This window comes from Camelus ferus, chromosome 7 (genome assembly GCF_009834535.1).
Source record: "Camelus ferus isolate YT-003-E chromosome 7, BCGSAC_Cfer_1.0, whole genome shotgun sequence".
NCBI classification, from domain to species: domain Eukaryota; kingdom Metazoa; phylum Chordata; class Mammalia; order Artiodactyla; family Camelidae; genus Camelus; species Camelus ferus.
Window position 1 is genome coordinate 63,037,381 of NC_045702.1, and position 26,461 is coordinate 63,063,841.

At 36.9% G+C, this 26,461-nt stretch overlaps 1 pseudogene; it reads left to right on the forward strand.

Moving 5' to 3' along the window:
* Positions 1 to 26,461, forward strand: part of LOC106728792 — a 334,339-nt pseudogene that overhangs the window by 66,872 nt on the left and 241,006 nt on the right.

Consider the following 26,461-nt stretch of genomic DNA (forward strand, 5'->3'; position numbering starts at 1 on the left):
TTTAGTTGTTGCTATTTCTTGGATTAAGGCAACTTGTCAGAACACTACTTTGTCTAAGTCCTTTTTCTGCAGTCACCTAAATGAGGTGATTCTGATGCCTTGTGGCTCCATGATAGGTGGCGCCTTGTGGCTCCATGATAGGTGGCACCTTGTTTCTTCCTTGGCATGGAATAATTGTTGGTCTTGTGGATGATAATTTGGATGCAAATACTGGAGGCTGAAAAAAGAGGTCAAAGTAGGAGCAGGTATTTCTCACTTAGGAAACCTACTTATCTTAATAAATCTACTAATTCTCATTTCCTCTCAGTAAATCCTCACTATGCTCAATGGGCCTACTGACATGTGAAGCCAAGATAGACTTGGTTTATTCTGGATTCCTCTAGATCATCACATCTGTTGGCTCAAGTCAGTAGTTTTGTCCACTTTTCCAGGGTCAAGACTTGGAAGGTCAGGACTTGCAAAGTTATCACATTCATGATGGGTACTTTTAAACATACAGTCTGTGCCTACCTATATGAGTTCCATTAGTTTATAATGCTGATATTTTGGAAAAAACCCAACATTTGTTTTCTTCATTTTCTTCTTTTTTGATTTCACATTATCTCAACTTTCTTTTCAGCTAAATCTGATCTCCACTCCACTTATCCTCCTTTCAAAAGTCAGCCAGTTGTCATGTTGTCAAATTTGGTATAAAGGTTCCTTCTACAAAAGGTTATCTTAACTTATGACATTCATTCATTCAACACACATTTTTGCTCACTTCTGTGGGCTAACTTTTGTGTAAAGAGGTAATCAGATAATGATAAATATGTTATAGGCTTTGCCCTCAGCTTATCATCTAGGGAGGGACATGGCACATTAATAATTAAATCTAATATCATATACAAATGATATATTAGTAACACACAAAGTGCTATAGAGACTCAGAGGAGCTTTGTCCTTTCTTGCCTGGTACCTGTCTTTCTGCTGGGTGACTGGGACTCAGCAAGGCTACCCATAGGAGGTAGTGTATGAAGCATATCCAGACCATGGTATGTTACTACAGTAACTATAGCTTCAGCTTTGAAAAACTGAGGCTTAGTGCAATCATGGTGACGCATCCTGGTAAGTATATTTTTGTTCTCTATCTACTAATTGCAACCTCAGAGTCCCTATGTGGCATTGTATTATGATAGTAAGGGACATACTGTATTACATCTTTATTGTATTGTATCACATCTTAAGAAAAAATGAGAAAAGAAGATGTTAATTGATGTTTGGGATACGACCATTAAGCAAAATTTTCTTTGTACACTAATTCCTATCTCTTTATAGCAGAGATTTTTGAAGGACACTAGTCATAGTTTTTTTATTTGGAATGAGAAAATTTTAGGGAAGATGGAGATGGAGAGAGGAGAAAAAGAAAGAGGACATTATGGTTCTAAAATTTCCATATAAGACATGGTTGGGGTGGCTGTCAGAAAAGGGGAACAGGAGAATTTCATAGTATTTGAATAATCAACCCAGTGGTTTACTTAGGATTGTATGTTTATTTGCAGTGGCTTGGAGTGGCCACTGAATATTATGGGGAGGGGGGTTCAAGTCTTTCCTTGGTGTTTCCACTGGTGATAAGGTGCTCAAAAAAAAAAAAAAAAAAAGGCCAATACTTTTACTAGGAGGTAATTTACTAAGAAGCATTTTCATACAAAGGACCTTTTCCCAATTTTAGAATTGAAGCCCTGGGGTAGAACTTTAGAAAGTTCTGACATGATTTGTTGAAAGGAACTGCACTTGACTCCAAAAGAATGCAGTATCTTATCTTTAATATAATTTAAATAGATGAGTTTGTATAGTCCAAGAAAACAATTTCTTTAACTTCAGGGAACAGAATAAGGTAGCGCCCAAATAACACCACAATTATCCTCTTGTCTTACTAGCCCATTCCATGCTTTTTGTCTCTGTCCCTGCAGTGCTCAGGGCAAAAATAGTGTGCCAGAGGCTGGTGCCTGTAGAACCCTGCTAAAAGCTGACTGGTTAGATGAATCATTGAATGTCTCTTCACTCAGTCTGCTCAGCATTGCATTCCCTGGATCATATCCACATTCCTACCTTTGACTTTAAACTGAAGTTAGGACTTGCTTGTTCCTTTTGGCACATTTTCATATCGTGAACATATTTTGTGATATGTCCATCTGCACGGCTATCTAAATAAGAGCAGACTTATGGGGAGTGTGGCTGAGAGTTCACTTAAGATCCTTCACAGGCTCCTGCCTGCTTCTTCCAGATTGGCAACCACAAATGAAGTTAATCATGAATGTATCAAATACAGTAGAGTGGTCTGGTCATACATTACACCTGGGAGTGTTGAGTCCTGCTCTGAATCAAATGCCTGGCACTGTTTTGGTGACTTGGGCTTTGAGCTGTGTTGATTTGTCAGGGGGACAAGTCAACAAATCTTAGCTAAATAGTTTGTGGTATATATTAGGAATGTTAGATAAGGCAGTTCCATGTAACTCCTATCATTGTGCATTCTTGTATTGAAAATAAGCCAGTCTCTCAACAGTTTGGAGAGAAAGCCTTAGAACTGGCCCTTTGAACACCACAAGAATGAAAATGGTATGTCGAGACACTTTGAAGAGTACCTTTATATCCTCCAACTTCCTAATGTAAAAAATATGAAGGATCTAGATGCTTGCTATGAAAATACAAGTGGGAACTAAACCACATTTCTAACAGCTGAAGATCTTGCTGCCATTTCCCAGATGTTTATTTAAGTAATTGAAATTATCACTGCTTTAATTTGATGTGTCAGTGTATATTCTGTAAGCCATTATGAAACACGTAACATTCCCAGTCTGCAATCAATAGCAGTATTAAGAAGAAGAAAAAAAGGATTAATTGTTAGCATTGATAAACATTTAATTAATGCCCATTAAAAAAAGTAAATGCTTGCATGCACATGATTCATTATCAGATTTTTAGAGGGCAGATCTCCAGAGAACCACATGCCAATTACAAACTAAACTTAGGAAGTTTTCCAAGGACCAGTCATCTATTTAATATCTTGCATAAAAGCAATGGTGATTTCATCAGAACCGTTGGAGAACACAAAATGATGTGTCATAAGTAATCTTAATCCTTAGTTAAGAATGAAAGGGTAGTAGTCAAATGGTTTAGCTCTTATTCAACTATTATGATATAGCTGGTTAATTACAACTTACAAACAGAGGTAAAATTTCCAGCCTTAAATTATGAATGACATTGAAATGAGGCTTCATTATTTAATGCTGGGTCACTGCTGTGCTTTGCCAGCAGTAGAACTCAATTTTGAGTTTCTAAGGAAGAGCAGATATATCCATTAAGCAGTGCCACTTTGGATGCAGGTTTTTGCAAATTCAATTCTTAAGTTTTCAAGTAATGGCTGATATGTCTACTCACATGGTAAGGGTTAGTTGTTTGGCTTTACTCCATGGGAATGGAAATTTGGTTATCAAGTACACCCTTATAATTTATAATTTTGTTTCACAACAGAAAGAGATGGATATGCCATTTGTGTATTTTACTTGATGATGTGTATTTATCCTTTGGAGGTGGGTCTATCCACAGGAGAATAATTTCAGTTTAGTTATAAAAGCAAATGAACTCCTTTCCAATAATTGGATAATTAACAATAATTGAATGCCCTAAAGGACTGTTCATTTTATATTTTACTTCTTTTTGAGAATTTGGATACTTCCAGGTGTCGTCCAGGTGGAATCTTGTAATAAGAAATTTCTACTATGCTTCTAAATCAATCTTTCTCAGAATTTAGGAGTACATGATACTACTTGAACATGATTTTGCCTTCTCAGCAAGACAACTCTTGGGACTTCAGTGGGATTTCAGACTTAACCCAGAGTGTCTCTCCTCTCCCTATTCCTATAGAATCTAGTTTGTAACCAAATATATGGTATTAAATTTATCACTGTCATAACCTCAGAACATTGGAATGGGTTGTTAAGGGAAATTGTGGAGATATTCAAGAACTTAGACAACTTTTGGTCTTAGATGACTTAGATGTTCAGTTGCTTAAAAGTGGATGATCTTTAAAGATTCTTTCTTGTGCTATGATGTTAACATTATACATGAAGATATTCTTCAGAGATAAGAAAAGATAATTAGCTAAAATATTGTTTTATTGCTCAACAATACCCAGGTTCTCCCTAGCCCTGAAATGTTTTATCCACTTTCCTGATCATTCTGTTTCTGGATTTTGTTAAGCAGAACTGTTATTCTCATTGCTGAATTCCCTGCTGGAACCCTGGTTTTAGACAATGGCATACACCAGAGCATTCTATCTAATATTGTAAACAAAATTTTTAAAGGGTGATTCAAAGTGGGAAGGGGAGTTAGCAAAAAAAAGTATAGATTTTCCTAATTGAAAATGTAATGCACATTGATTATATAAGATTTCAAAAAGATAAAAAAGTATGAATAAGAAAACAACTCTCACTTGTAAGACATGTTAACTAGACTTCTGTTAGACAAAATTACTTGAAATCTATGGACAGTCTCTCACTTAGCTCAAATTATGATTGTTGCATTACATATATATTTTAACCTAGATATGACCACCTCAGTTGGGTGGCCAAGAGGACATAGAATATACACTTCCCTCTTCTACTGCTTGGGTTTGCCCTTCTATGCCTCATCTTCTTCCTTCACTTTCTTCTTTAAGTCAGAGACTTCATTGTTGCTTTTGCAATTATCCCTTCCCAAGCCTGCTGCTGCCTGGCATGGCAGATGGGGACCATTAGTTGGTACACTGGGGCAAAGCCTGTGGAAGAAGAATTGGTTGGGCGGAGAGGCAAGTGGAATGAGGAGAGGGGTGCAGCTTCTCTAGACATTCTTTTTCATTCCCTTTCATTCTCCCATTCTAGTCATATTTTCAATTACTATCTTTTTTGAATGTCTCTCAGATCTGTATTTTTATCTCTAATTTCTCTTTTACTTCCAGATATTGTCTGGGCATTTCCACCTAAATGCCCAAGCTCCTGAAACATGATATACAATATTGCATCTCCCTTGCCAATCCCAGTTTTCCTCTCAACTTCCCACTTGTGTTAATAGTAGCACAGTTAATTTAGTTACTGGCCTTGAAGTCTGGAAGTCATTTTTCACTGGTCATTTTCTCTTGTTTGCCCCTATCCAAGTAGTTCTTAAATCATATCCATTCTTCCTTATCCACATCTCTTTGATTTGTTTACTTCTTTCTATTCCTATTGTGACCCCCCCCCCCAAAGTTTGAGTCCTTTTTATATCTTTCTATAGCCTTCTAATTGGTTTCCTTACTTCTAGTTTCTCTTCCTTCTAAATGGTCTAGTAAATTGCCACAAACCTCATTGTAGGACTTAATTTAGCGGCTCTTCATTACCCATTCAATAAAGTACTTACCCTTCAGCTTAGCATTCACAGTTGTCTACAGTCTGACCCAAACCCACAATATTAATGTGATTTTCCTATTTTTCTATACTGGGGACTGGTAGCGAAACAAAGACTTCAAAAAGAAAAACTCAGAGAATTTGTAATTTGTATATATATATAATGAAAAACACAAGAAGGAAAATTATTCATGATGAAGCACAAAATTATAGGCAGGAGTGAAGATCATCAGAATAGGTAAATATAAAGAGTACTGACTGTTTAAAGTAACAGTATACAAATGTCTCTTGGGTTTTATGACATACGGAAGTGAAGTATGTAATAAGAGTAGCACAGGAGGGAGGAAAGGAGTTAAACTATTCTCAGGTTGGTGTTTTATTAAGGAAAAGGTTAAAGTGTGAATTTAGTTCATAATAATTCAAGAATTATGACGATGATGTTCAGAAAGCTGATGTATCTTCTACAGAACAAGGAATCATTGATAAAAATTCCTTAGGGCCACTTTTACTTCAGGCATTGGATAGTTTCCTCTTGTGGTAAATCATGATGGAAATGTATTTGTAACAGAAAATGTCACAATGCTTGTAATGGAAGCAAGAGGACTTGATAAATGGAAATGTCTATAATATCTTGCATGAAGAAGACAGACAGGATTTTCTTTAATTTTTGTTTTTTATTGAAGTATTAACAGAATTTCAGGTGTACAGCAAAGTGATTCAGTTATACACATATATACATATGTATTCTTTTCAGATCCTTTTCCATTATAGGTTATTATAAGATACTGAAAATAGTTCCTTGTGCTATACAGTAGGTCCTTGTTGTTTATTTATTTTATATATAGTAATGTGTATCTGTTAATCCCAAAAACCAAATTTATCCCTTCCCACCTTTTCCTGTTTGATAATCATAAGTTTGTTTTCTATGTCTGTGAGTCTCTTTCTGTTTTGTAAATAAGTTCCTTTGTGACTATTTTTAAGATCCCACATAGAAATTATATCATATATTTTTCTTTCTCTTTCTGGCTTACTTCACTTAGAATGATGATCTCCAGATCCAACCATGTTGCTGCAGATGGCATTATTTTATTCCTTTTTAGGGCTGAGTAATTTCTCTCTCTCTCTCTCTCACTCTCTCTCTCTCTATATATATATATCTCACATCTCTTTATCCATTCATCTGTCCGTGGACATTTAGGTTGCTTCTATGTCTTGGCTGTTATCAGTAGTGCTGCTATGAACATTTGGGTGCATGTATCTTTTTGAATTAGAATTTTTGTCTTTTATGGATATATGCCCAGGAGTGGGATTGCTGGATCATATGATAGCTCTATTTTTAATTTTTTAAGGAACTTTCATACTGTTCTCCATAGTGGCTACACCAATTTACATTCCCAACAATAGTGTAGAAGGGTTCCTTTTCTTCCACACCCTCTCCTTCATTTATTATTTGTAGACTTTTTGATGATGGCCATTCTGACTGGTATGAAGTGATAACTCATTGTAGTTTTGATTTGCATTACTCTAATAATTAGTGAAGTTGAGCATCTTAGAAGGAATTTTCTTAAAAACTTACAGGAATCTATAATTAATGGAGTTGTCTGGGAAAACAAGACTCAGAGAGAAAAAAGCCATACATTTAATTGCAATATCTTGATGAAAACACCACATGATATTCTGGAAGACATAAACACTAGTCCTAAAGTGCACGAGATATGGAACAATACAATGCTTTGCCCTGCCTTAGTCATGAGCTGTGATGGAGGAAGGGAAAGAGATATTGCAATGTCCAGGGGAACCACCAAATGAATAATATATAAATCCAATAAAGGAGCTAAATATGGAATAATAAAACACACTTGGCTAATCTAAAAGAAGGTAGAAAGGCAGAAGAAAGAACCAAAAAACAGGTGGGACAAATATGGGAAAAATATCAAAAGATAGCCTAAACCTAATATATCAGTAATTATATTAAATGTAACTGGAATAAACACTCCAACTAAAAGGCAAATATTGTCAGACTAGACCCAACTATGTCATATTTATAGGAGCCACTCATTAAATAAAAGGTAACAGATAATAAATGGAAAATAAAATGATGGAAAATATATACCATGTAAACACTAACCAAAAGCTAGCTACTGTGGCTATAATATCAAAGTAGACTTTAAGGCAAAAAATATTGCTGGAAATAGAGATATTTCTAAATGCTGAGAGGGCCAATTCAACAGACCCTGTATCATTTATGGTCACTGTTTCCTTAGTGATTTTCTGTCTGGATGATCTTTCCATTGATGTAAGTGGGGTGTTAAAATCCCCTACTATTATTGTATTATTGTTAAAATTTCCTTTTATGTCTGTTAACATTTGCTTTATATATTTAGGTGCTCCTATGTTAGGTGCATAGATATTTACAAATGTTATGTCCTCTTCTCATATTGATCCCTTTATCATTATACAACACCCCTCTTTGTCTTTTCTTATGGAATTTGTTTTAAAAGTCTGCTCTGTTTGATATGAGAGTTGCTACCCCAGCTTTCTTGTAATTTCCATTTGAATTAAATATTGTTTTCTTTCCCATCACTTTCCATTTGTGTATGTCTTTAGCTTTGAATCAAGTCTCTTTTAGGCAGCATACAGATGGGTCTTGTTTGTTTGTTTTTTTAACCCAGCCAGCCACCCTTGTGACTAAATGTAGCATTTAGTCCATTGACATTTAAAGTGATTATTGATGTGTATGTACTTATTACCATTTTATTATTTGTTTTCTGGATGTTTTTGTAGTTCTCTGGTCTTTTCTCGGTTTTTAGTCTCTTCCCTTGTGGTTTGATGATTATCTTTAGTGTTATATTTGTGCTTTTTTTCTCTCTAGTTTTTGTGTATCTAATATACAGTTTTGATTTGTGGTTACCATGGAGTCCATTTATGTTGACCTATAAATATATGTACTTGTTTAAAGCTGATAGTCATTTAAGTTCAAGCACGTTCTAAAAGCTCTACACTTTTTGCTCCCCCCAAATTCTGTGTTTTTGGTGTTACATTTTTACAACTTTATGTGTATCCCTTAACTGTTTGTTGTAGTTATAGTTGATTTTGCAATTTTTATCTTTTAGCCTTCATACTAGCTTATTTAAGTGGTTGATTAACAGCCTTTACTATATATTTGCCTTTCTCATTGGGATTAGTCCCTTTCTATAATTTCTTATTTCTTGTTATATCTTTTCTTTTTACACTTAACAGAGACTCATTAACACTTCTTGTAAGGTTTAGTATTTTCCTAAATTTTAACATTTTTTTAATTGAAGTATAGTTGATTTATAATGGTATGTTGGTTTCACGTGTACTGTGTGGTGATTCAGTTATATACATGCACACACATATTCTTTTTCATTATAAGTTATTACAAGATATTGAATATAGTCTCCTGTGCATTCATCTAGGGATCTAGGAAAGAAAACATCAAATTAAACCCAAGGAAAGTAGGAGAAAGGAATTAATAAAGATAAGAACAGAAACCATTGAAATAGAAAGAGTTTACTTGTTTCACAAGTTGCTTAAGATTCCTCATCTGTAAAACTGGGATAAAAATTGAACCTACTTCATGGATTGTTGTGAGGATTAGATGAACTAATACATGTAAAATCTTTGAAATAGTGGTTGTCATATAGAAGGAACTTGACAAATATTAGCTGCTAATGCTGCTGCTATTGCAACTACTATTGTGAACACTCTTATTACAGGATGAACTGTTAGGCACATATTCTTACTTTTTAGAAAATATGGTAATCACATGGGCCATGAGGAGTCTAGAGATTCTAAAACAACTGATTCTTAGCTTGCCAGTTTACACAGGGACACTCCTATGTCATGGGAGATAGTATGTGGTGGAGCACCCTTTCCAATATAAATCATGTCCTGTCACCCCTCTGCTGAAAGTCTTCCTATTGCATTTAAGGAAAAATCCAAATTCCTTATCATGGTCGACAGTGATGCTTTATATGACTTCTGCCCACATTTTTAAACTTAGTAGATTTTCCTCACTGCACTCCAGATATTTACCTCCACAGTCTTTTCATTGTCTGTTTCCTCTAACTGGAATAGTGTTTCCTCAGCTCCTTACATAGTGAATTTTTTTTTTCATGAATCAGCTTAAATGTCACCTTTCCAGAGAGGACTTGCCTCACCACCACCCTTCTGTGGTTGGTTGGATTTCCTCTGCCCTCTGTTGTTTTCTATCCCAGCATCTATTGATCTCTTTCATAGACTGTCTGCAACTGTTCATATACTTACTTGTACTCTGTCTCACTCATTAAACTATTATTTTCATGAGTTGGGGTCCTTGCCTCTCGTTCAGAATGTATTGATAGAGTCTAGTATGGTGACTGGTACATATAGGTACTCAAAATATTTGTTGAATGAATGACTGAATCTGATGGGCTGCTTTCTTGAGTGGGAGGTTGTACTAAGTGACATTTTCTATGACATTTTCTAAGACCCTGAATCTAGGCTGTGTCTATTCTACTGCTTGTCCTAGGGAGAAAAGTGGTGAACTCCAGTAAGAATTAGGCAAATTCCTCTATGTGGGTGAATTTGTGATGTCACAGTTTCCCCTTCTTAATGGAGCTGTGGGATAGTAACACATGATCATCTTCCTTGAACACTCACTGTGATTCTTTGCTGTGTGGGAATGGACCCTTCCCCCCAACTCCTTGATTTTACTCTACCTCTTGCTACACTAAGGGACTTTCAGCAGGCCCAAGATAAAAACAGTGTATTAATTAACATGATGTTCTCTCTTAAATTTGACAAATAACAGGCTTCTGGCTACCACTAAGCAACATTGTTAGCACTAAATTAGATGTCTCTTAGGTTGTTTCATTGATCTTCGCACTGGTTCTCCTGCTCTGGAAAATATAAATCATCACTGAGAAAGATGGTGTTTCTTTTCTGAATCCCCCTGATATCAGCCTCAGGTTATGAGATGTGGACAGAAAAGTTTACTCTTCCAGCAGAGATTTCTCCCTCTTGTTGTGTCTGTTTTTCACACCCCACCAGTCATGTCTTTCTCATCAAGCACAGACACTTCTGGATAAGCTCCCACTAAGTGTGTAGTGTGGCACCTGAATCTTACTTCAATGATTCAGTCTTCTTCCTCCCTCCCTCCCTCTCTTTCCTTCCTTCCTTCCTCTTCTTTCTTTCTTTCTTTCTTTCTTTCTTTCTTTCTTTCTTTCTTTCTTTCTTTTCTTTCTCTCTCTCTCTCTCTCTTTCTCTCTCTCTCTCTCTCTTCTCCTCCTCCTCCTCCTCCTCTTCTTTAATAACTGAAGACTCCATATAAAGTTGGGTAATTGCTTTAATTTTTATGGGAACATGTATTTTGCTAATATCAGGACATTCCTTTTTAGAACAATATTACCGTTAGGAGTCATATTTATGATGACTGATTTAAAACACACGTTTGTTTACCCAAGAAAGAATTAGACACTGTTGAAATTGGGCCTGGGTCAAGTAGGATGCCTGTTAGTTTGAGTGAACCAAAGAAAGCAAAGTGGATTTTGGAGGGTGGAGCACAAAATAGTATGCCTCATGCATCTGGATAAATGGAGGTCAACACTGGTTTAAAATTAGTTAAGCTCCTTAATATATTTCTGGGCTTCAGGCTCCCCCAGTCCCTTAGCTGCACTGATCTGGTATTTGAAGGCAAGTGATCCTGACACTTGTGGAAAAGAATGTCTTGCTTACATTGTGCAGTGTGCCCTGGGGCCTTACCACAGTGCTTTAACAAGGGCAGCCATCCCCCTGGCTCCTTCCTTCTGTCGAGAGTAGCTTTAGACTAGACAGATTGACAATATGATCAACTCAGGTCTGGAAGGCCCTATGATTTTTAAATTACTCTTTATTATTAAATAAGCATGAAGCTAAATTCCACATTTGAAGAAATTAATTTTATCCCACAACACTGAGCTGCAAATGTAGGAGAAACAAATGCAAAAGGAAAGCATAACTTTTGTAAGAAAACAGTGCTTATGAATCTGCTTGTGAACCCATTAAAACTATGAATCTCATTTCTGAAAGGAGACCATCTCTTTCACATATCACTTAGGATGTGATTGCCTATCCACTTGTAGATGTGATATGCTCATGTTTTTGATTTTATTAATTGTAATTTCAGTTCATCAACTAATCCTGAAAAATCTTCCCAGTGGAAACTTCCTCTTTGGATTGGTTTCCATCTTTAAAAGACAGTGTGATTCTGAGGAAACTATTATTCTGTGATACTGAGGAAACTTTATTATTCTGTCAGTGAGGATTGGTGTAGGGAAGATCTATAGAGAGCCATCCATACATGATCCTCCCAATTATGTGGCAGATGGAAAGAAGACCAGAAAGCCTTGTCCTTGGAAAAGAAGGGGAAGTAGTCTTGCACCTTGGTTCTCTTACCAAAGAGTGCGTGGCTCTACTGGAACCATAGCAAGGCAGCTGGGTTTGCATCCAGGACTCGTGAGTCCAAGTCCTGAGTGTGCTGTTGACTGGCTCTGTGGTTTGGGTCAAGTCATCAAGTTGCTCTAAGCTTCATGTCATTATTATTACATTTTTTACTAGTTATTCATCTCACAGGGTTGTTGTGAGAATTAGATGAGACCATGCATGGAAGGGTAAAAAAGGTAAGGCAAATGGAAGTGATTATTATTGTTACTACAAGTTCTTTATAGGTCTAGTTGATTTCTACCCTAAGTTCATTTTTTTTGGATATTACTTGTCTTCCTTACTTTGCTGGTGGTAGCGGAAATAGTCAATGGATAAGTGGACCTTCAATTACATTCTTTTCTTGGGAGTAACCCAAACCTAAATCCCTGCAATTTATCTCTACACTACAGGCATTAGAAAAGATATAAAAAAAATGCCACCAGTACACCACAGCATCCCTGGCATGCATAACCCTTGGCCTGCCAAATCTGGACTTAGGACTCTGAGTAGCATTTCTTTTAGACTTAAAGAATAGACAAATCTAAAAGAAAAAATAGAATCATGTCAGTTGCAACCTATGTGAATCAGTTCTTTATTTATAATTTTCTTTTTCACTTTATTTTTAAAAAGCGGCAAATGATACTTAATAAAAAAGTAATAAAAAGTAATAAAAGCTTCCCACTCTTGCTTAATAATAGCTACAGGTCCATGTCTATGGCTATAATCTTTAATTGATGGATAATTGGTTTCCATCTATCAATGGCTTGTCTAAGGGAAATTATATTTAGGAACAATTATCTAAAAGACAGGCTCCCTGCCTACCCACTTGGGTATTTTATCTTTGGGTTTAGGTAGATGACTAAAAGCGTATGTTACCTTAGCGTCTAAAGAATGAATGCCCTTCCGTGAAACGCACTAATACATTATGTCCTCAGCTTTTTAAAAAAGTTGTTACGAAAAGGCATATGAAATCAACTTTTAATTTTAGTTACAATGCTCTTGAGGACACTGTTCATGTTAGTGTCTCCAATATAAAGTCATACATGGGAGAGTATTTTTTTGAGAATTTAATCCCAGGAAAAGCTTTTTAAAAATTAGGAAACATTTTAAGCAATAGAAAAATACATGTGCCCATGTTGCTATTACCCAAATTTAACAAATATTAATATTTGCCATTTTTTTTCAGGTAAAAAATTTTAAAGTAATAAAAACTAGAATATAATCAAAGCCCTCCTTTCAGCCTTCCTATTCCTTCCATCTCCTCCCTGCCCTGGGATTATCCTTACTCTGAGCTGAGCTTTTCTATCTGGGCATTTGTATATTACTACATGTATCTGTCTTCAATTTGTTTTTTCCTTCCAGCAATTTTTTTGATTTTTATCCATTTAAATCAATTTAACTCATGTTAGTTGCTAAATACCCTTGTATGATCACACTACTGTGTATTTCATTCTTTTACTGTCAGGACAGTTAGGATTTTTCCAATTTCCTAATATGGCGAACAATACTGCCTTGCTCATGTTTCTCTGTATACAAGTGAGAGACTTTCTCTACAGTATGTGCCTAGAAGGGAAATTGCTGGATTATACATCTTCATTCATTCATTCATTCAGCAAATAAACCAGTGTCTATTATATGCCAAATACCATTCTAGGCATCTTTAGCTGCCTATCTATAGATATTGCAGTGAATAAGACTGCATGAAGTGTTCTGGGGGTGTAGTGGGGAAATGATAGACAATAAACATGATAAATAAAATACAAGCATGTTAGTGAAAATGCTCTAGAGAAATATAAGCAAGGCAGGTGATAGGGAGTGTGTATGTGAAGAAGTTTGCAATTTTATACACGGTGGTGAAGGGTATCTCATTATGGTTTTAATTTTCATATCTCATATTATGAGTGATGAGGAGCATCTTTTCATGTTAAAACTGTTCATATTGTATGCACCTGTTAACAATTCCTGTATTAAACCTTGTTGATTTAAATCCTTTAAATTCAAATGCTCCTTAAATATGTACAAGCTAAAACTAGGCATAAAATTCTTAAGCTTTTAGTTCTTATGGCTTGTAGTTCTTATCAAAACAAATGTACAAATTACATACAGCTTTCCCCTCTGTGAAACCAAAAAAACCTTAAATTAACATAAGTAGTTTAACGTGATACACAGTATTAGTGACTATGGCTCTTTTCTCTTGGGCTTGGTCTGCCTTTCCCACCAAGTGTCAGGAAATGATTAAATTCTCTCACCACTCTTCTTTCTGAAGCACTGAGACACCTTTGTTCCTCCAGCACACTGTGAAGTCATCTGGCCTACAGTTAGTGCAAAAGCCTCACTTACCTCTGAAGTCTACCTCTGTATATTGTTAATTAGCTGAAGACAATTAAAGTGGGACTACTTGGCACCAGTCTGACTGCAAACATAAAGACAAACTGGGTCTGTGAGGAGGCATTTAGTTATAAGGTGGTCACCCAGATGATTTGAATATGCTTACTTTAGATTATTAGTGAACCAAATATCCCAAATTAATAAATTCTCAAGAATATATTCCAACTGAGGATATGCAGATCTCCCCAGTCAACCTACCCCAGTTTGAGAAACTCTGATATAACATAGATTTAGAGCCCAAGGTGGATTGTGAAGTAGTATTAACATGGTTTCTGGAATAGACTGACTTTTTTAGGGCATGTAGTTACCCAGATGGCTGAACCACATGAATTAGAAATCTTTGGAGTCCTTTTCCTTGACTTGCCTAATTTGGAATTGTACTCTGTGTGAAGCTCAACATGGGCTCCCCTTTGTTATAGAGAAGACCAGGTAAAATTTTCTGTGCTATCCTTCCTTCTATGATTATTACCTCATTACCAGACTTCCTTGTGCTTCCCTTCTCTCTGAGGTCCAGATATACAACAGTGGTTTATTTTATTTTATTTTATATATTTTATGTTCATTAGCTGAAACTCATACGTGTTTATGCTTTTGTCATGTGGATGACAAATTCGGTGGAGAGATGGCTCAAGACCTCCAATTTCTTTCATTCCTGCTTGCTGGTAGATTGCTGGTATGGATTCCTAGGGTTGAGGGGCTAATGCAACTGCCCATCTGAATATGAATCAAAATTCTTTGTTTCATTATTCACAACTTGAATCATCAAATATTCTTTTAGGGAAGTCAGGGTCATTATATAGATACTGAGAACAGACTTTATAGTAATACATACTAATAGTGTTGATAGAAATGGCTTTATTGAGAATGTATTACTTGCCTGTTAAATGTTAATACAACTAAAAATTAGCATAGTTAGGGACTTTTGCTCAAATGAAAATGAGAAGTTTTATATTGAACACATATATATGTATATGTGTATGTGTATGTTTGTGTGCTTGTGCACATGTGTATGTATGTGGTTGAACCATGTGAAATTGCAGCTCTGTAGGTCAAAACCAGACAAATATAAGCAATATAATATGTTTCATGTACACCTTACCAAAGCAGTAACAAAGATAATAATAACTAGCTTTTTTTCTCTTTAAAAACCAACAATCAAGCCAGTGACCTGGGTCCTAAAACAACATTTTCTTTACATAAAATTTTTTAATCTTGGTGGTGGGGTGGGCAAAACACTGCAATAAGAATGTCTTGTCTTACAGAAAGCCTGGAATACCTTTGTCCTTCCTCTAGTGAAATTCTTCAAGGGCCTTGGGCTATTTTACCCATAAAGGCTGCAATTATCATTCTAGCCCACAGTGAAAATTCTTTCCTCTGAACTCTGATTTTTTTTCTTCAAAATCATTGTTTTAGTAAATAATTCTGTACTACCTTCTTTCTAAATAAATTGTAAACTCCTTGGGAACAGAGACCGTGCCTTGACTACTACTCTATGGCCCCCAGTTATCTGTTAATTTGGCTGAGCATTTGATTCTGAGAGCATTCCAAGTAGGATTTCATTCTTTAGTTGGTGAAGTAACAAGGAAATACTTACACAGGACTATGAATGTTGCATCTTGAGAAATCAATCAAGGATCATCCTGCTTTCAAGGAATTTACAGTCTCCTTTGGGAGACACTGCAGAAACTCACAGAGGGCAAAATCATCCGTTTGAAATTCTCTTAACTGTTCTATTCCAAGCAGAATGGGAAAGGAAGCTTAATCCACCAGACTGGGTTTATGTTGGCTAAACTGAGCACAGAGATCTTCACTTATTGATTTTAGTGTGGCAGTGATATACATTTAGCAGGTAAATAATTAAAGTCAGCCAGTTATCTGGTATATGCACTTATATTGATAATAGGGTGGCATTTTCCTCGATGGATAATTTTGAAGACATATGTGAATAACCTACAAGTATAAAAATTTGATTTTTAATATGTCCTAATGTTCACAAAACCTTCTTTAACAAAAATGTCCATGTATCTCAAAAGTCAATAATTTTTTATCATAGCTCAGAAAAGACCTTTAGGTAATTAATGACAACACTTCAGGCAACAGTTTTCCCCTTTGTCCTTCCTGTTTTTGTAAGAGAACTCACTGCCGAAAGGAAAAGAAAGATAATGGTTCACAATCAATGCTTAAGGACCTTACCCCTAATCCGAATTTAACCAAAAAGCCAATATTTAGCTCTACTTTATCAGTGTGGAAATGTCAAGCATAAGCAAGAGACACAAACGAATTTCCAACTGATTTCTCGTTCCTGTGCTTCAGTGTTCAAAGCTGTGTGGCAGATTTTCAACATCAGATAAGACAAAACGGCCTTTGGGAAAAAAAAAAAGACCATAAATGACAACACTTGCAGCTGCCGAGACCACAGTTTATGAGAGGAAAATAGACACAGGCGATGCATTCTAATCTCTCCCAGCACATTCCCTTGGTCACCTTGCTGCCTGCATGATGAAGCACTTGATCATTCCTGGCAGCAGGTAGCCTTTAAGAGAGAGCAACTTGCTGAGTAGAGTCATAATTTGTTGCCACCCAAGACAACTGACACAGATTATTTGCATTCTAAATTTGCCATGGCCGAAACTAGATGAACCAAGCATGACTAGATGGGATGTGGGTCTGCAAAACAGGAGTTCCACTAGAGTTTCCCTGAAGCTATGGGCACTTCACATATAGAACAGAGGTTTTCAATCCTTTAAGACCTTCGGAACCCTTTCAGAATTCCATCTTGCTCCATTCGACTCTAGCTGACCTCAGTCACGTAATTGCTATTGAAATGTGTATTTTAAAAACAAGGTTACATTGGAAAAACCTGTAATGATACTCATTTAATGAGATAGTTGGATTGTCTGTCAGCACTGAAACATTTGGTTATGGAAAAAGGAAATAGTGTAAGAAAGAAAGATGGTGACTTCCATGGCTAACTATGTAGTGTTTACTGACTTTTTAAGGAATTGTGGGTGGGCTTGGCTCTTCATGGAACATGGAGATCTAGGAATTGTTGATAGAGAAAACATTTCATCTAGAATTACAACTAGAAAGGACCTGCAAGAACTAGATTCACAGAACAACAAGGCCTAAGAGTTCACCAAAGGCAGGAATCAACTTTCCAAACTCTTCATATGAGTCACATAGGTGCTTATTAAAAACACAGGGGCCCATGACCTTCCTCCTGAACATTCTGATTCAGAGAGACTGTAGTGGGACCTGGAAACCTGTCTTTCAAACAAGAATTCAAGGAGATTTTATCATCAGACAAATCTGGAAATACTACTCTATAACATCCTAGCAAAATGCAAGTTACAGAATAGGTACCAGCAATGGAATGAATGAATGAAAGAAAGAAATTACAGTAGCATGCTGAAAAGCAGTCTCAGCCCCTGATTTTGCTGCATCCTTGTACACTGTGCCGGGGCTCTTGGCCTTGCACAGCTAACTTCCTCTCATGGGAGGAATGACCTTCAGAAGCAGCTGATAAAGGTTAGGTTTTTGAACATCACATAGAATAATACTTCTTCCCCTTTGTCCTTTGTTGGAATGTCATAGTGACACAGAACACAAAAATACTATGTCCTATAAAAGGAGTGAATTCTAAGTGTTATAAACAGAAAGGAACTCGTTTAAGTCTCCCTTAGAAAGAAATCTTTTTTCTGTTTCCTGCCAAAATAGATCCCACCAGGCAGGCATAAAGTGTCCTCCCTCTTTAACCTGTTCATAAAGGCACAAAGGAGAAGTGATGTTGATGCCAGAATTCCTATTTCCATGCTAATAATTACTGTACTGCTCACAAACAACCTAGTTCTTCCTGTTCTAAAATTGTCTGTCACATTAACTTTGCTACTGTGGTCCCCAGGGGAATCATTTTGTAAACTCCACGGCAAATGGGGAGGCTCTCCCTCCACACAATTTATAATACCTTGTTACAAGTCTCAGAAATACAGGAGCAGAGGGCATGAACTGGAAGTGAGAGAAGGAAGGTGGAAGCTGTGTCTTTATTCTACTGTGAGGTCCCATGGCAGAGCTTGGGCCCATGGCAGGTTGTGGGGCTGGACTGAGAACACCCAATCATCTCTTTTGTTCAATTTCTACGACTACCTGTCACCATGACACTCACTTAGGGGAGAATAGACAACACACAGGACAAAAAGACCTCCAGTGAATTTGTTGAAACTTGTCATGCTCTATCTTTGTGACTTACTGGAAGATTTAGTGAGTATTGTTGGGGGAAAAAGCAACAAGGCATAGTTAAGGAAGGTGGCAGGCTGGTCCAATAGTGGTTCTTAAAGTTTGCTGCATATTAAAGTCACCTAGGCAAGTTTAAAAAATTCAAGTACCTAGGCCTTGCCCTGTACCAATTCAGTCAAGGTTTCTGGGGGGTGTGACCCAGGCATCACTTAAAAAAAATTCCTAGATAATTCCAATGTGCAGTTTGAGAACTAGTGATTTCTAAATTGTTCAGATACTCTGTCTTGTCTAGTTATATGTTACTACTTCTGCTTCGAATGACCCTCATCCCTTCTTCTGGTGAAGACCTGCTCATCTTTAAAGATTCACCACTAATATACCTTCCATTGGCAGAGTTCACTCATTTATTCAGCAAATATTTACTGAAATTCTTCCTCCTTCATGGAAATGGCACTCAGTGACATCACTTAATGCATTTTGATTATTTTAATTATTTATTATTATTATTTTTATCCACAGTCCTTGAATTCTTTGAAGCCAAGGATTGCAAATGATTAATCTTTGACTTCTTGTAACACATTTCCCTTTATTTCCATTCCTCCAGATTCCCAACTGGGTGATGATTGTCCCACAGACATGCAATATTGCATAATAATGATTTTTGAAGGTGTGGTTACTCTACTCAGTGGATTCAAAATTGCTATAGTTTGATTTAAAATTAAAAGTTTTGTTTTAGTAATGTTTTGATTTGTTTGTAATACTCTTCTCAGAGATGCCCATAATTTTGTGTCTTTTGTTTGTGGTAGCATTGAATGATGGCTTTTGTGGAATGATATGTGATCAGTCCAAGATTCATTTCCCAGGCAATACTTGGCATTGTGAAATTTTGTATTTTACAGACTTCTTTTTCGTCTTCTTTTTTTTTTTTCACACTCGCCCATTCTCAAGTTGACCTGTTTTTTTTGTTTGTTTGTTTGTTTGTTTTTTAATTTCACTCACTCTTTTACCTGACATTTAGGGCCCCCTAGACTCAGGCCCCACTCTACTTAACTAACCTTCATCTGCCCACATAAATCTTCTGGGCTAGTCAGGCTGGCCTCCTCAATGTTTCTCAAATGTAGGGGTTATTATCCTTCCTTCCTACTATTACTCTGAATTGTTCTGATTCTCCAAAGGCTCACTCCCTCCATGAGTTTTTGCCTGACTTCCTGAGCTTCTTCATAAGATCTGTACCATGCAATTTAGCATTAGTCTTTATAGAGCCTTGTCTATTTCTTATTGTCTAATATTGTTCTGCACAGATGACCTGTCTTCTCACCTGACTGGAGGAATTGTCTCATCAATGACTTTCATGGGCCTGGTAGCATCTAACACAATCAAGGCTATACTCTAGGTACTTAATACGTGTTTGATTCTTTAGAGATTTAATTGAAATACATCTGCCATCTGGTAAAACAGGAGTGTTTAATACACAATTTAGAAGATTTGGAAAGTTTTTCCTGTGCAATGACTTTCTATAAGCCCTAATCTAAGAAAAGTGTAACCCAAGCTCTGGGGCCCTATTTTGGGCTGAATTGTGCCCTGCCACCCACAAATTCATAAGTTGAAGTCCTAAATCCTCAGTACCTCAGATTTGACTGTATTTGGAAATAAGAGCTTTAAAGAGGTGATTTAATTTAAAATGAGACCAATAGTGTGGGCCCTAATCCAGTCTGACTGGTGTTTTTATAAGAAGAAATTTAGACACACAAAGGGGTACCACACATATAGAAGAAAGATGTGGGGACACAACAAGAAGGTGGCCATCTGTAAGCCAAGGAGAGAGGCTTCAGAAACCAAACCTGATGGCACCTTATTCTTGAACTTTTAGCTTCTAGAGCTGTGAAGAAATAAATTTCTGTTGTTTAAGACACTCAGTCTGTAGTATTTTGTTATAGTAACCTGACAAGACTAATGCAGGTCCTGTACATTGTCTAGAGTGACCAGGAACCTCTCAGGGACAGATTTTCCTGTTCCCTCTTCTTCCTGCCTCAGTTGGAGGATTCTAGATCATGACCTCCTGAATAAGAAGACGAAATTGAGAAGCAAAGGGAGATTCCTCCTTCTTTCCCTTTACCCTTCCTGACAAACTCAAGCTTGGTCCTGTCAAAGGGGATCCTGCCCAGAAGCTTTTCTCTCTCCTTTAGCCTTGCACTCAAGTCATTTACCCAGTGATGAAGCTGGGTAAAGGCAGGGTCCTTAAGCCTCTGAAATTAGCCTTTTTTCCCCTTAAAACTTGTTGCTTTCTTGCACATGAATATAATATAATGGGTTAATTTGTATTTGAGGATGTTCTTATCTGAAAGAAGATATCTTAGTTTGGATTTTCTCTAAATCAGATCCTGAGACAAGGATCTGGGGGCAGGTAGTTTATTTTTGCCATGGTCCCAGGAAGCACTGAGAAGAGTAGGTATATGAGACAGGAGGACTCAGTAGAGAGGGCTCTCAGGAGGGGTTACCCCATGGGCACCTGGGACTAAATCCTGCCAGGGACCCTCTAAGAGACTGTGCAGTCACAGCAAGGGACAAGGAAGCTGAGGCATTTATCAGTCATCCTCTGCTGCTCGTGGGTGCAGGGTTGTTCCTAGAGGAATGAACTCCCCACCTCTGTGGCTTGCCCTGGGAGTGGGCAGATCCTGTAGGCAGAGGAAATCCTAGGACAAAGAGATAGGTACTTGAAGTAGGAATCCATTGCCTTGTGAAAGGAATTGTCCACCAATAATACAGGTAACCAAAGCTACAGGAAGTTGTCAGGGGATATTGGCAGGGCACCAACCATCGGTTGCAAAAGACTAGTCTTCAGATTTGAGGAAATTGTCCAATTGTCCAATTATGTTCTCTAAAGTTATAACTCACTCTGTTAGATACTATAAAAACAGATCTTTAATGCTTTGGCTTTTTGTGGCTAATTCCTGCTTATCCTCCAAATTCCCATTTTAGAGCCATCTTGCCAGAACTTAATTTATGCTTGCAATTCTACAGCAGCTGTTCTTGGATTGACCCTAATCATTGTGTCCTAGTGGTCTACTAGGAGTGTACCTGAAATTACACTCTGTCCTATCTGCCCCCCACATCTCCCAATAAGCCATATCAGAAAGCAGGAACTGTAGCACCCTTACTTCCCACCCCATGGTACTTATTTCCTAGTTAGTGGTGTGTGTATCTGGGGAGTGGGGTGGGTGTTAGAACATGGCCATAAGCCTATCCATTGTTGAGTTTCAGCCAGGTTCTGGGCATGTTAAAATTACTGGTGGACAGGACCTTTCAGAAGACTGAAGATCATCCTGGGAGGTAATTTTTATAAAGGATGGGGAAGCCAGGGGTGACCACTTGATCCAATAATGAGCTTTAGTCATCAGAGGAGAGAGGCCATTCTGAGAATGGTGTGGTGCCTATGACTCATATTTGTCTCCTGACCTCCCTTTAGATTATGTCTCACCCCTTCAGAGAGTTGAGGTGCAAGCCATAAATGAAAACGAAGAGTTTTTTGCTGAAACTGTTGTACACTAGAGGTACAAGCAAGATAACTTAGGGCCCCCTCTCACAGAGTTTAATGCAGTCGAGACACAGAGAGAGAGAGAGAGAGAGCGCGCGCGAGAGAGAGAGAGTGAGCGAGAGTAAGCTTGAACTTCTCTTCTGGTTCCGACAGTGTCCACGGAGATCACTGGGAAAGGGCAGGAGGAATCAGAAACCACAGGGTATCTGACAAAGCTTGTTCCTTAGCACAGGTGAGATACCCCAGGGATTTACCAGAGTTACTTGGATAATGTGTCCTGATGAGTTGAGTGGGAAAGCCATGAAATCTGGGTTAGCCCATTAATGGAACCTTATTTATTCCCATAGACCTATGAGAACTGAGCAAACTCTAGCTGCAGATGAAACATTCTGATTGCTGGGGATAAATTCTTTCATTTGTTTCCACAATCAAGGTTTGGACAGTCATATACTGCCTGGTCCCTAGTGAGTGCTCAATAATTTTCATTGATTGAATTAACCTTTACTCACATTTGATAAATACCAGATTGAGCAGGACTGGAGAACTGATCCATGATAAATTCCTGGGATGAGGAAGCCATGGATTCTTTCTTATTTGTTGTGCTTTAAGAAATAAGTACATGTGATAAGAAAACATTTATAGATAATGAAATGAGTTGGTCACTATGAAAACTTAAGAGAAATCAAGTTACTGCTGAAGAGTGCTTTAATTAATTACTCTTAGTTTACCATCACTTGCTAGCAGTGTGCCTTTGGCCAAGTTATCTAACATCTCTGAGCCTTGGTTATTCTGTAAAATTGGTGCTCTTGAGAGTCCTAAAGAAGTTAATATATATGAAGTGCTTGGTATAGTGCCTGGGAAATGACAAGTATTTGATGATGATGATGATGACTGTTACCATTATTATCATGTCTTAGTTAATTTGTGACTATGTTAAATAAGATCCAGCTAGGGAATTACCTCTACTTTGTTCTTTGTTTTTTAGTTGCTTTTCTAAGAATACACATTTATTATTTAAAAAAATTTTTTATTGAAGTACAGTAAATTACAATGTATCAATTTCCGGTAGACAGCACAATGTCCCAGTCTTGCATATACATACATATATTCATTTTCATTTTTTTCCATTAAAGGTTATTACAAGATATTGAACATAGTTCCCTGTGCTATACAAAAGAAACTTTAAAAAAAATCTATTGTTATACATAGTGGCTAACATTTGTAAAAATCAAACTCCCAGATTTATTCCCTCCCACCCCCTTTCCCTGGTAACCGTAAGATTATTTACTAAGTTTGCGAGTCTGTTTCTGTTTTGTAGATGAGTTCAAAGTGTAAAAATGCACATTTAATGTAAACTTCAGTAACTTAACTTTTTAAATAAAGCCTTTGGTGTAGATTCTTGTCAAAGTTTCTGGGAGTTTAAATATATTCTCTGTGTGCAGTTGTTTTGTCTTATCTATTTTTGACTCTCTCAAAGAGAATCAACAGATTAGTTAGTGAGGGCTTATTTCCTCTTATATCAACTAAGTTGTCTTTTCTGCTTTCACTATGAGGTTTTGCTTGTTGCATCTCCTTCAGCTAAACCAATACCTAAAACCAGGGGCTATTGTGTAATTCTAGTATCTCCTCTGTAGGCTCCTGGAAGGTTTGCGGGAGCTGTGTGAAAGTGCATATTGTTTAGAAGACAGAACTATTTTTAGCTTGAAGGTAGAACTGTTTTTCCTTCTTGGTAAATTCCTTTTCTTTTGATGAAAGCCAAAACTTGAAGCTAGTGGTGACAGATCAGGGTCCTAATTGCTGTGCTGCTGGAAATAAGAAATGTTTATTACTAATCAAGTAAATAGAATTTCATCAAGTAAACCGAATTTCATCAGTGTAGTAAGATGAGCCCAATCAGTGGGCTGGTCTTATAAAATACTTTTCCTAGTGAGCCTGGGAAAACTTGTGAAGTGGTAATAATAAAAACAGCATATGGGCTTTGCAGGAACTTTGTCATACATAAGCAATGTGTTGTGGGTGTGGTAATGAACATCAGGTGTATTTGGCATAAGACTTCCAGACTTGGGGAAGAGGAATTTTGCTTTTTTGCACATACTGGAATGTGTTTTTGCATTTCTGGTATTTAAAAAAATAACTTAAGAACATTATTTTTTTATTCCTTATTTGGAAGCTATACTGGTCAGCATAAGAAAATACTTAACTTTAGATCTTCAAAGGCGTGCTGCAGAGGTTTGGAAAGCATTTGGTTTGGCTTGAAGCAAGTTTGGCTAGTGAAGTGACAGGCACACAAGAAAGAACAACAGGTGAAAAAATGTGGAGTTTCTTTCATCTTTCAAAGGATTTTCGTGATGAATTGAAACAGCCATGAAAATAAGCACTGGCCTTCGTGCCCAGTGGCCTAAAAGTACTTAGAGTGGGCCAAACAAGAATCAGGCAGGGCCTAATGAAAATCAGGCAACAAGCCTAGACCTAATTAAATATGTGCTGCCCCCTGCCCCCGCTTTTTTTTAATCCCCTTTGGCTTAATTTTTAACAAAAAATCTGGTTTTGTGGTAGAGAGATTTCTCTTCCTTGACTCAGATAGATTTAGTAACAACTAGCAAAGACAAACAGGAGCATGAGTTATTCAGTAGAACCAATGAAAGTTTTTGTTGGCTAAGTAGATTTTCTTACTGGTCCTATTTCTTTTGAAAACTACTTGTAAAAATTAACTAACATATTTCTGGATTAAAGTAAATAATATGTTTTGAAGCGGTTGAATGTGATTCAGAGACAAAATTTTTCATTTTGTTTGGAAAAGATATTGCATTTGATTGTAAAGTGTTTTAGAACAGCTTTTAGAGATGTTGACTGAGCTTTCACAGTTTCCCCAACTTGTTTAAAGGAGTCTTTGGGATGTATGAGTCATGAATAATTTTCCAATTAAGATCATAAACAGATGTCTCCAGAGAATTCTGCAAAACTTTAAAACATACTTGAACAATGTGAAATTGACATATAAGAGTAGAACATTTTCTCCAATGTCCCAGTTTCTGGAGTGGGTACAGAGAGGACCTGGGACTGGATCACAGACTCCCAGGCCCTCAGCTGGGGACTTCTTCTATGCCAGTACCTCCCATAAAGAAGTTGCTGCTTAGTTTAGCATTTGAATAGAAATAAAAGTTTTATGTAACTCAGGAGATAACATATTTAATTTATTACAGCACATTTATAAAGTCCTAAGAGATGTCTGAATTATAATAATTGGTGAGTCTGTTTTGTGTCTTTCTCCAAAGCCTTTGCTTAGGGAGCAACTTTTGAAGTCAATGATGATGCCAGATTTGGAAGAATTCTAGAGGCACGTGTTTGGGGAGCAGCGCGGATGAGAGCCATATTGGATCAACAGACGGTAGGACATTACAAATATATATGTAAGAAGACGACAAGACAGTCAAATCCTATGACAGAGCATTCCTTTTAAGAGAAATATCAATACAATACTTAGCTACCGTCAAAGGGTAGTCGTAAATAACACTACTAACAAACCATGCGGTTTCAAAAGAAGCCTGGTACCCGGTTTTCCTTTTGAAATGCTTAATGAAAATCTGCATTAAAAATTTCTGTGAATTTGAGGATTTTGGAATAAGCAAGCAGCAGGAACAGAAGCCCATGTGCTCTGTCTTTACCGGCTTTAATTGTTTTGGTTTCAAGCTTAGCAGCAAAATGTTCCTGCCAAGTGAATGTACATGTGCATGGGATGTTTTCTGCTTCACTTTACTCAGGCATTTAAAGAAAGGCCCTGGTTTGTATCAGTCAGACAGCATTTTACTGTAAAAGAAAACACACCCCTTGAAACAATCAAGGGATCACAACTTATCATTAGGGTGAATAATAGGCAGCAATGTCTATTTAGAATAGGGTTTTAGAAATTAATTACTGGGATAGGTCACCAAATGTTTCACTGTTTTCTAACGATTAAAAACTACAATTTTAATAATTAGACCATGAGAAATTTGTCAGGGCAATGTATTTATCATTTATCACTTTAGAGAGGGGTCAGCAAACTTCTTCTGTAAAAAGCCGGATAGTAAATATTTTAGGCTTTTCACCTTTGTAGTGTGAAAACAGCCACAGACGGTAGGTAAATGAATGAGTGTGCTATGTTCCAATACAAGTTTAGGTATTATATATTATATTTCGTATGATTTGAACATGTTCTTCCTTTGTTTTTTTTTTTCAACAATTTATAAATGCGAAAACCATTTTTAGCTTTGGGTTGTATCAAAACAGGCAAGAAGCCAAATTTGGCCCAAGAGCTGTAGTTTGCTGACTCCTGCTTTAGAAGGGAAGACCTTGTCATTATTTATGCTGAGATGTCTTCTGAGCATTATTTTAAAGAGAAATGCATTTTTTTCAACTCACAGTTATTTTATAATTCTGGTCCAGTGATTATTGTTTTTAA